Source organism: Microtus ochrogaster, chromosome 10 (assembly GCF_000317375.1).
Source record: "Microtus ochrogaster isolate Prairie Vole_2 chromosome 10, MicOch1.0, whole genome shotgun sequence".
In the NCBI taxonomy this organism is placed as follows: Eukaryota; Metazoa; Chordata; class Mammalia; order Rodentia; family Cricetidae; genus Microtus; species Microtus ochrogaster.
Window position 1 is genome coordinate 9,483,955 of NC_022016.1, and position 8,437 is coordinate 9,492,391.

At 37.7% G+C, this 8,437-nt stretch overlaps 1 pseudogene; it reads left to right on the top strand.

Annotated features, from left to right (window-relative positions):
* The first annotated feature begins 5,454 nt into the window (after positions 1-5,454).
* On the top strand, positions 5,455-6,675 carry LOC101980993 (annotated as a pseudogene).
* Positions 6,676-8,437: the final 1,762 nt, after the last annotated feature.

The following is an 8,437-nucleotide window of genomic DNA, read 5'->3' on the forward strand; positions in this document are numbered from 1 at the left end:
AAAAAGAGGTTTCCTGATTTAGGCTGGGGCAGTGGTGGCACATGCTTTTAATCCCAGCACTCAGGAGGCAGAGGCAGGCAGCTCTCTGTGAGTTTGAGGTCAATCTGTTCTACCAAAGCTTGTTTCAGGACAGGCACCAAAGCTGCACAGAAAAACCCTGTCTCAACCCCCCCCCCCAAAAAAAAGAGGTTTCCTGACTCAGGTTTAGCATAAAAACTGTGTTACTACTTTAAAATGGTGGCTTCCTAGTTTATACTGCCAGCATGAATTCTGGCTACTTCAGGAAGCCAAATACTTGATTGGGGTTTGTGGGCAGCATGCTGCAAGTTACTTGATGGAAGCATGGGCCAATTGGTTACCAGAGTTCAAGTGGTGAGTGTGACTCCCACCCAGCACCTCAGAGTCAGTGAATGAACCTCTGTCATGTTGGACTGGGTGGAGATAAAAGGCAAAGCAGACTTTATTCTAGCCACACCACTGTACATTATAAGAAGTGGTCCTGGTCAAAAAATAATTACAGATATAAATGCAATAAAGACAAATCCAGATGGAAAAGACTGATAAATGGGTCACAGTGTTAGATAAATGTATGTAGGCTTGGGAGAGAGAAAAAAAATATAGTTATAAAAGGAAGGAAATGATTATAAAACAATAAAACAAAGTCTTTAAAGTGAGAGTACAGTCATAGATTAAATGGGTAAAGAAAAAATTAAGCCATGTAAAATGGAGTATACACAGAGAGTCTGAATTATGTATATTATTGTGTTTTCTTTGAAGTTTTTGACTGTGAAGGAGATAAGTACAGGGAGACATTTTATTGTATGGGATGCTAAGCTAAACCAACATACATATTTTAAAGGAATATTGACTTCAAAATTTGGGTCTAAGAATATGTTGCTTTGGAAAAGAGGTCCTACTTTTGTTCCCACAGAGCATGAGAACCTGTGGATTCCTTCCAAACTAATGTGGTTTGATTAAACAAGACCTCCTGAAACAATGGCCCAGATGATCCAAAATCTACAATGTCTTCAGGACTGCTGACTGAGATGGACCTACCACACAGGATACTCCTTGACAGACCTGATTTACAGTGCCCCATATCAGCAGGAAGTAGTCTAGACAACAACACCTAAATCTCCTAAATGATTGTTTATAAATGTTTGTTTACATTTAAAGAGGGATATGTTATAGATATGAATTCTTTGCATTGGTATGGATCTTGGTCTATTGATACAAATTTAAGGTCAATTTTGTTATTTATATATTTCTGCTCTTGATTAAGGTATTGTGTTTGTGCATCTTATTTAAAAATGCAATGTATAGTTATAAGTACAGGTTAATAGATAGTTATCTCTAATAGTCAAGCTTGTAGTCATGTTAGTTAGGTTTTCTAGATATACAGAGAGATATTTCAGAAGGACAGTTATTCTTCAAACCTCTCAAAGACTAACAGAATATGGCATTTAAGAACTTATTCTTTTCATGACGATGAGACACATCTGCTCCTGGCAGCATCAATTACTTCAAGAGAAAGATGGGCATCAAAGAGGCTCCTTATGGAGTTTCTTAGTCATTTAGGCAAGAAACTGCTCTTGCCTGGAATATTTAATGTTGTGCTCAAACAGGATATGCAGGACCCACAGAGAAATGACTGCTAAACTTGCCTAAGGTGAGACAATCCTTCAGGGTTCCTGCTTCATGAAAGACTCTGCCAAACATTGTGCAGGACACAGAAAAAAGCAACTAATGGACTTTGCCAATACAAGGCCGATCAGATCTTCAAATTTCTTGCTTCATGAAAAAGTTTGCTGGATACTTTGAGCCTGTAGGCTGAATATGAATGCCCCAATGACACAGAATAACTTTGGGTGACTGTCCAGGCAGCAAGATGTCTCTGTTAATTCTAGAGTTTTGGAAGTTGCTTACAATGTACTTCCTGTTTACTTAGGTAATATTATATCCTTCTGAGGTTTTTGATGGAGTTGAAGAATAGATAGTTATGATCATAGCTTTCTTTAGTTATGATTAAAGATAATATAAATATAAATGTTGTAACTGTAATTTTTGCTTGATACTATTTTGCTATATGTAATCTAGCTATGTTAAAGTTAAAACCTCCTTTTTTTAGACAGAAAAGGGGAGGTGATGTATTCTGTGAATACGTTTTGCAGAACCCTGAGGCCTCTCAACCTTAGTGCTTTCCCCCCTCCCCTGGGAAACTAACAAATACACATGCACATACTGGAATATTGGGGACTTTCCATCCCCCTGTGTCCTTGAGAATGTTCTCCAAATAGAGCTCCATTCCTAGAATTTGGAGAAGATAACCCATAGGTGTCCACAGATGTTTTGACTCAGTCCCTGGAAAGGGGGCTCAAAGTAATCCTCAGATGTTCCCTTTTACCTCACCTGATCTGGCAACCACCTTCCAGCCCTGGCTCAGACCAGTTATTGTTAATAGCCCTTTGAATAAGCCAATCCTAACATTTGAAGAACAAACCTCGAGTTCCCACCCCTTGTTTCTATGGCTTTTTACTTTAAAAGTAGCTTGTGACAGTCATTTGGGGTCGTTTGGCGTCTTGAATGCTGAAAGACCCTGTCGTGACAGAATTAAATCCTTTTGCTTTTACATCAACTGCAGTGTGAGAGAAATCTCTTGGGGCGACTCCTCCTCAGTGATTGGACTTCATGGTCCAACAGTTTTATTGACATTGGTTAATAAAAAAGTTGCTTTCAGCCAATGGATTAATGGAGTTAAGCCAGGTTGAAAGAGACATATAGAGAGAGTAGGCAGAGAGAAGCCTTGTAGCCACCAGCAGGAGACAAACACCTCTGCTGGAGCACACTGAAACTTTGCTGGTAAGCCACGAACCTCGTGGTTAAATATAAAATAATAGGGAATGGGTTAATTTAAGATTTAAGAGCTTGCTAGAAATACACTAGTCATTGGCCAAGCAGTGTTGTAATTAATAGAGATTTTGTGTGATTATTTTGAGTCAGGGTAGTCGGGGAACAAAGTAGTGGCCTTTGCCAACACTGTAGGAGCCAATGGAGTCAAAGGCACCACAAGAAAACCCACAGAACAAACTAACTTTTTCTCATAGAGTCTCACAGAGACTGAACAAACAACCAGGGAGCCTCCATGGGACTGTTCTAGGTCTTCTGTTTGTATGTTACAGTTGTGTAACTTGGTCTTTTTGTGAGACTCTATCTGTGTCACAGGGGCTATCTGTGACTCTGTTGCTTGCTTTTGGGACTCATTCCTCTCACTGGGTTGTTTTGTCCAGCCTAGATAGAAGAGGGATGCTTAGTTTCACTATAACTTCATATATCATGACTGGCTGATATCCATGGGAGGCCTGCACTTTTTTGAAGAGAAACAGAGGAGGAGGAATGGATGGGAATAAGGAAGGTGGAGGTAGGGAATGGGAGGTGAGAAAGGAGGGAAAACTGTTGTAGGGATGTAAAAACCAAATAAATAAACAACAAACAAACTAAAAGCCCCTTCCATATACCATCACAATGACAGCTAGGCTTTACATATTAATTTAGGAAGCAAGATTTAAACATTTATCCTCTATTATTCTGGTCATTATTAGTAATTATTTGCTGACTGGTTTATGCATACCTAGAGCAATCGCAGAGACTACTAAGCCTATGCCAAGGGAATGAGCAGCTTAATAACCATATTTTGTCTTGTATAGCTGGTAAAGAAACATGGAAATGGAGTGCAAGAAGGAAATGCTTATTCCTATCAATGTACATACATTGAATATTACATAAAACTTGAGCCTTGATGGTCTAAGAACGGAGGGATAGGAAAGCATTGTTAAAATCAGATCAAGAATTTTGATAGATGTTAGAGGAACATCTTCTTTATGAATGGCTGTGAGCTTGTTTATGTACCAGAGTAAAAATGTTTCTTAGAAATGGAAAACAAATCATAAAGATGGATAAAAACAGAACTTGTGTTTGGGAACACAATTAATTTTGTGGAGTTAGCATATAGGAAAAAATGACTAACCAAAGTCATTGGGAAATAGTAATGAGGACTAGTGATTCATTTAAGGATGGGCCATTGCTTAATTTTTTTCTCTCTCTTCTTTCTTTTTTTATTTCTCCATCTTTCCTAGGTATCATTCTCATGCTAAATGTACTGCCTAGTTTTTACATCAACTTGACACAAGTTAGAGTCTTCTGAATAGATAGTATCTCAATTGAGAAAATGACTCCATAAGATCAGGCTGTAGAACATTTTAATTCGTGATTTATGGTGGAGGACCCATCTGGTAATTCTGAGTGTTCTAAGAAAGCAGGCTGAGCAAGCCATGAGGAGCAAGTCAGTAGGATGCACTCCTCATGGCCTCTGTATCAGCTCTTGCCTCCAGGTTTCTTCCATGTTTGTGTTTCTGTCCTAACTGCTCTTGATGATGAACTCTGATATGGATATTCACACAAAATGAACCTTTCCTCCTCAGATTGCTCTTGGTCAAGGTGTCTCATTACAGCAATAAAAATTCTAACTAAGGTACTCAGCAAGCACTCTACTACTGGCTGTGTCCTCATTTTTTTAATGTAAAAAGATATTTTAAAGACAGTTTTGCTAAGTTGATCAAGTTCATCTTGAACTCACTCCTAGTCTGAATAGTCCCTGAACTTGAATTTCCCCTGGGTCAGCTTCTCTAAGAGCTGGAATTAGGCCAATGTCACCAAACATGGTTCACTATGATTAATTCAGATCAATGTAATTTCAAATACACTAATTTTCCCCTACTAATGACATTCTTGCTGCTATCAATGCATGCATTATTTGTACTTTCTGTACCAACGTTTTCACTTCTGAATTTTTTCCATTTATGGCTGCTGTCCCCTCTCAGAAAAATAACTATAAATTCTTTGAATTGCTTGTTTGATAATTCAAACCCTGAGGTTGTGCCTGCTCTATTATACAACTGGATACTTCTTAGTTTCTTGACATTATTATTTCTTTATATCCCTTACATTTTATTCTTCTAGTTTTCTTTCTAGATAAAACACCCTGACCTTGTGGTATAAATACCAAAAAGAAGTTTTCTTAATAACTTTTTTTTATTAGTTTACTATCACATGAGAAGATACCAATATCCTTCCAAAGGTTTTGATGGTTTATTTATTTGTTTTGAGATAGTGTGTCACAGAGTTTAGGCTGGCCTAATTTACAATGTTTCTGGGGATGAACTTAAACTCCTAGTCTTTTTTTAAAAGACTACAGTTCTGGACCACTATACAGAGTTCCCAGAGTTTTTAGTTCATTTTACTACCTGGTCACTATATTCTTTGAGTGGAGCTGTGCTAGTTAGCCTTGCTAATAAGAATTTTTTTTTTTTTTTAAAAAATGAGATCAGAAGAGCAACTTTAACAAAATTTTGCTGATGTCATTTTAATATTTTGGCAGCATAGACTTCAAGCAATCAAATGTCTATTCTTAAGATTCATGCTAGAGAGATCTTTGATTTTCATGGGAATTACACTGTTGAGGTTGATCTCTGTGCGTCAAAATGTCTGTTCCAAGTTGTTGTGCCCAGAAGTGCCTCTGCTGGTATCTCTGAGGCTCTAGAACTCTAGGACAATAATAATGAAGTATATAGAAAAGGCTGCTGAGCACATTAACAAAACTACTGCACTTGCTCTAGTTATTGAGATATTCAATGTTGTGCAACAGAAGATCAACAAATTGATAATTGGCATGGATGGGTCTGAAAATAAATCTAAATTTGATACAAATGTCATCCTGGTGGTATCCCTGGTTATCTGTAAAACTAGTGACTTTGGAAAGGGTATGTCCCAGTACTGTCACATCACTGACTTAGCTGACAAATCCAAAGTCATCCTGCCAGTGCTAGTTTTTAACATTATCAATAAAGGTTCTCATGCTGGCAGCAAGCTGTCCATGCAAGAGGTCATGATCCTCCTGGTGGATGCATCCAGTATCTGGGTAGTCATGCACATTGGAATGAAGGTTTATCACAACTTGAACAAGGTCATCAAAGAGAAATGCAGGAAAGATGCCACTAAAGTGGGTGATGATGGCAGGTTTGTATCTAATCTTCCAGAGAACAAAGAATTGTTGGTTTGTTGAAGAGCACAGTTGGGAAGGGTGGCTATCTTGCACAGGTCATCATGTGCATGGATGTGGCTGCCTCTCACTTATTCAGGTCAGGCAAATATGACCTGTACTTCAAGTCTCCTAATGTCACCAAACAGGTGCATGATACCTCACTAGTTGGCTGACTTGTGTAAGTCCTTCATCTGGAAGCATCTAGTAGTCTCCTTTGAAGGCTCTGATAAGAATGATGGAGAAGCTTGACTGGAACTCACAACTAGTGCAGGCATATAGGTGGTTGGTAACAGTCTAACAGTGACCAAGCCTAAACAGATTGCCAAAGCTGGTTAAAATGAACCACATCAGCTTTGTGACTAAATTTCTGCAGGAAGACCAGCTTGCCCAATCCAGTGTTTGTTTTTTTTCCTGGAGAAACTGAGGATACTTTCATCGCTGACTCAGTGGTGGCACTTGCTACACCTTGCTCATCCTAACACCTGGCCAAATATAATCAGATTCTAAGAACTGAGGAGGATCTGGGCAGCAAAGCCAAGTTTGCTGTTAGGCCCATCAAAAATCCTCTGACCAAGTAAAGCATGTGCTAGACATGCCTGCAGTTCCCAATCACCATGGCTGCCCAGACTCTGACCCAAATTTCGTCATCAAATGGGGTCAAGATCACCCAGTGCTTGCCCATCCATTTCACCTCTTTCACCTCCATTCCACTATTTCCTTAGAAAAAAGTTTGAAGACACAACAGACCAACCAGACCACTGCTAGAAATCCCATGTTATTGGTCCAAATCAGGGTTTCTCTCACTCCATTTCTGGCCTCATGTCTGTAGTCCTCCACCCTCTCTCCTTCACAGTAGTCTTTGGAGTAACCACAGGCAACCTCTCCAGTGGTTCTATGTGAAAAATAAAAGCTCCAGTGACCAATTTTAAAAAAAGGGCAATGGCAATGTACATAATATTCCTAAAAGATGATATGAATTAAAATTCGGACATCAGACACCTGTTCTTAGAGCAGCTCATTTGGCTATTTTGATTTGCATTCTTCACCATGAATGTTTTTTTTTTATTACTGTCTATTTTGTGAGTTGTGATTTGTTTTTTGTGTATTGAATTTGATTATATCTCTAGTACTCTTCATATTGTAAAATCTTATTTTGAAATGGGGGGGGTTGAGGATATAAAATGTATGCTTTGTACTGTAAGTTACCCACCAATCTTTACCCCAAAGAAAACTTAATGATATTCAGTTATATTTGTAATCAAATATAATTTGGTATCATGATATTCATTGTTTTAGAAACTGGTCAAGTCTTTATTATGTACCTCATTTTAAATTTTCTGTTTTCTTGACTAACATCCTATCACAATGAGTTGTAAGATACTGAAAGTACAAAATAATTTCACTTTTTGAATAAAGAAAAAGATGAGTAAATAAAAAATGTGCCATCCAACATAAGTCAAAATACATTCAAGCAGAAGAATTGTATTTCTACATCTGTAAATATTATACAACCATCCTACCATCCAGCTATAAAGGAGGTCAGTTGAAGGTAATGAAGGATTCAAGAGGTTTGCAAAATAAAGTCTTTGGGAGTTAATCTAGAATTATGGTAGAATGAATGGTATGGACAGAAACAACTAAGGAGGTTACCATATTTTTGCTGTAAAAAGTGTGTGTATGTGTTTGTGCATATGTGTGTGTGCGAGAGAGAGGGAGAGAGACAGAGAGAGAGACAGAGAGAGACAGAGAGAATGATGGATTGAATTGGGGTAGGAAAAAAATATTTACTATTTTTCAGATCTGTTTGGGTAAAATGAAATCCTCCAGAAATTCTTATATATGAGAAGAATCGTGTGTTGGAAGCAGTATATCTCAATAGGTCTGACTTTCTAATTTTAGGAAAACAGAGTAGAAGTTATAAAAATGAGTTCACTTGCAGGCAGCTCATAGCAAGAGCTAATTGAGCAAAGAAAATCAGTCAATATTTACATGCATACACACATAGACACTTCATTTCCCTTTCATTTATTTTTCAGGCTGTCTTTCTCTCAGGCTGTACTTTAGATTTCTAGCCTACTAATCAAGGGCAGCAAAAGTATAAAAATAAAATGTAGGCTATAAATGCCCACAAATTCTCAACAAAACCTTCAGTGATGTGAACACAACATCAAACAGAAATAATCACTATATCACATGACATTTATTCTTGGTAGTGGGAGCTGACCTGACTTTGAAAAATAGATTGATTCATGATATTCATATAATAAATCATAATATAACCATATAAGTAAATCCAGAACTATCATCTCTTAAAATCTGTTCATGACTTTTGAAAGTATG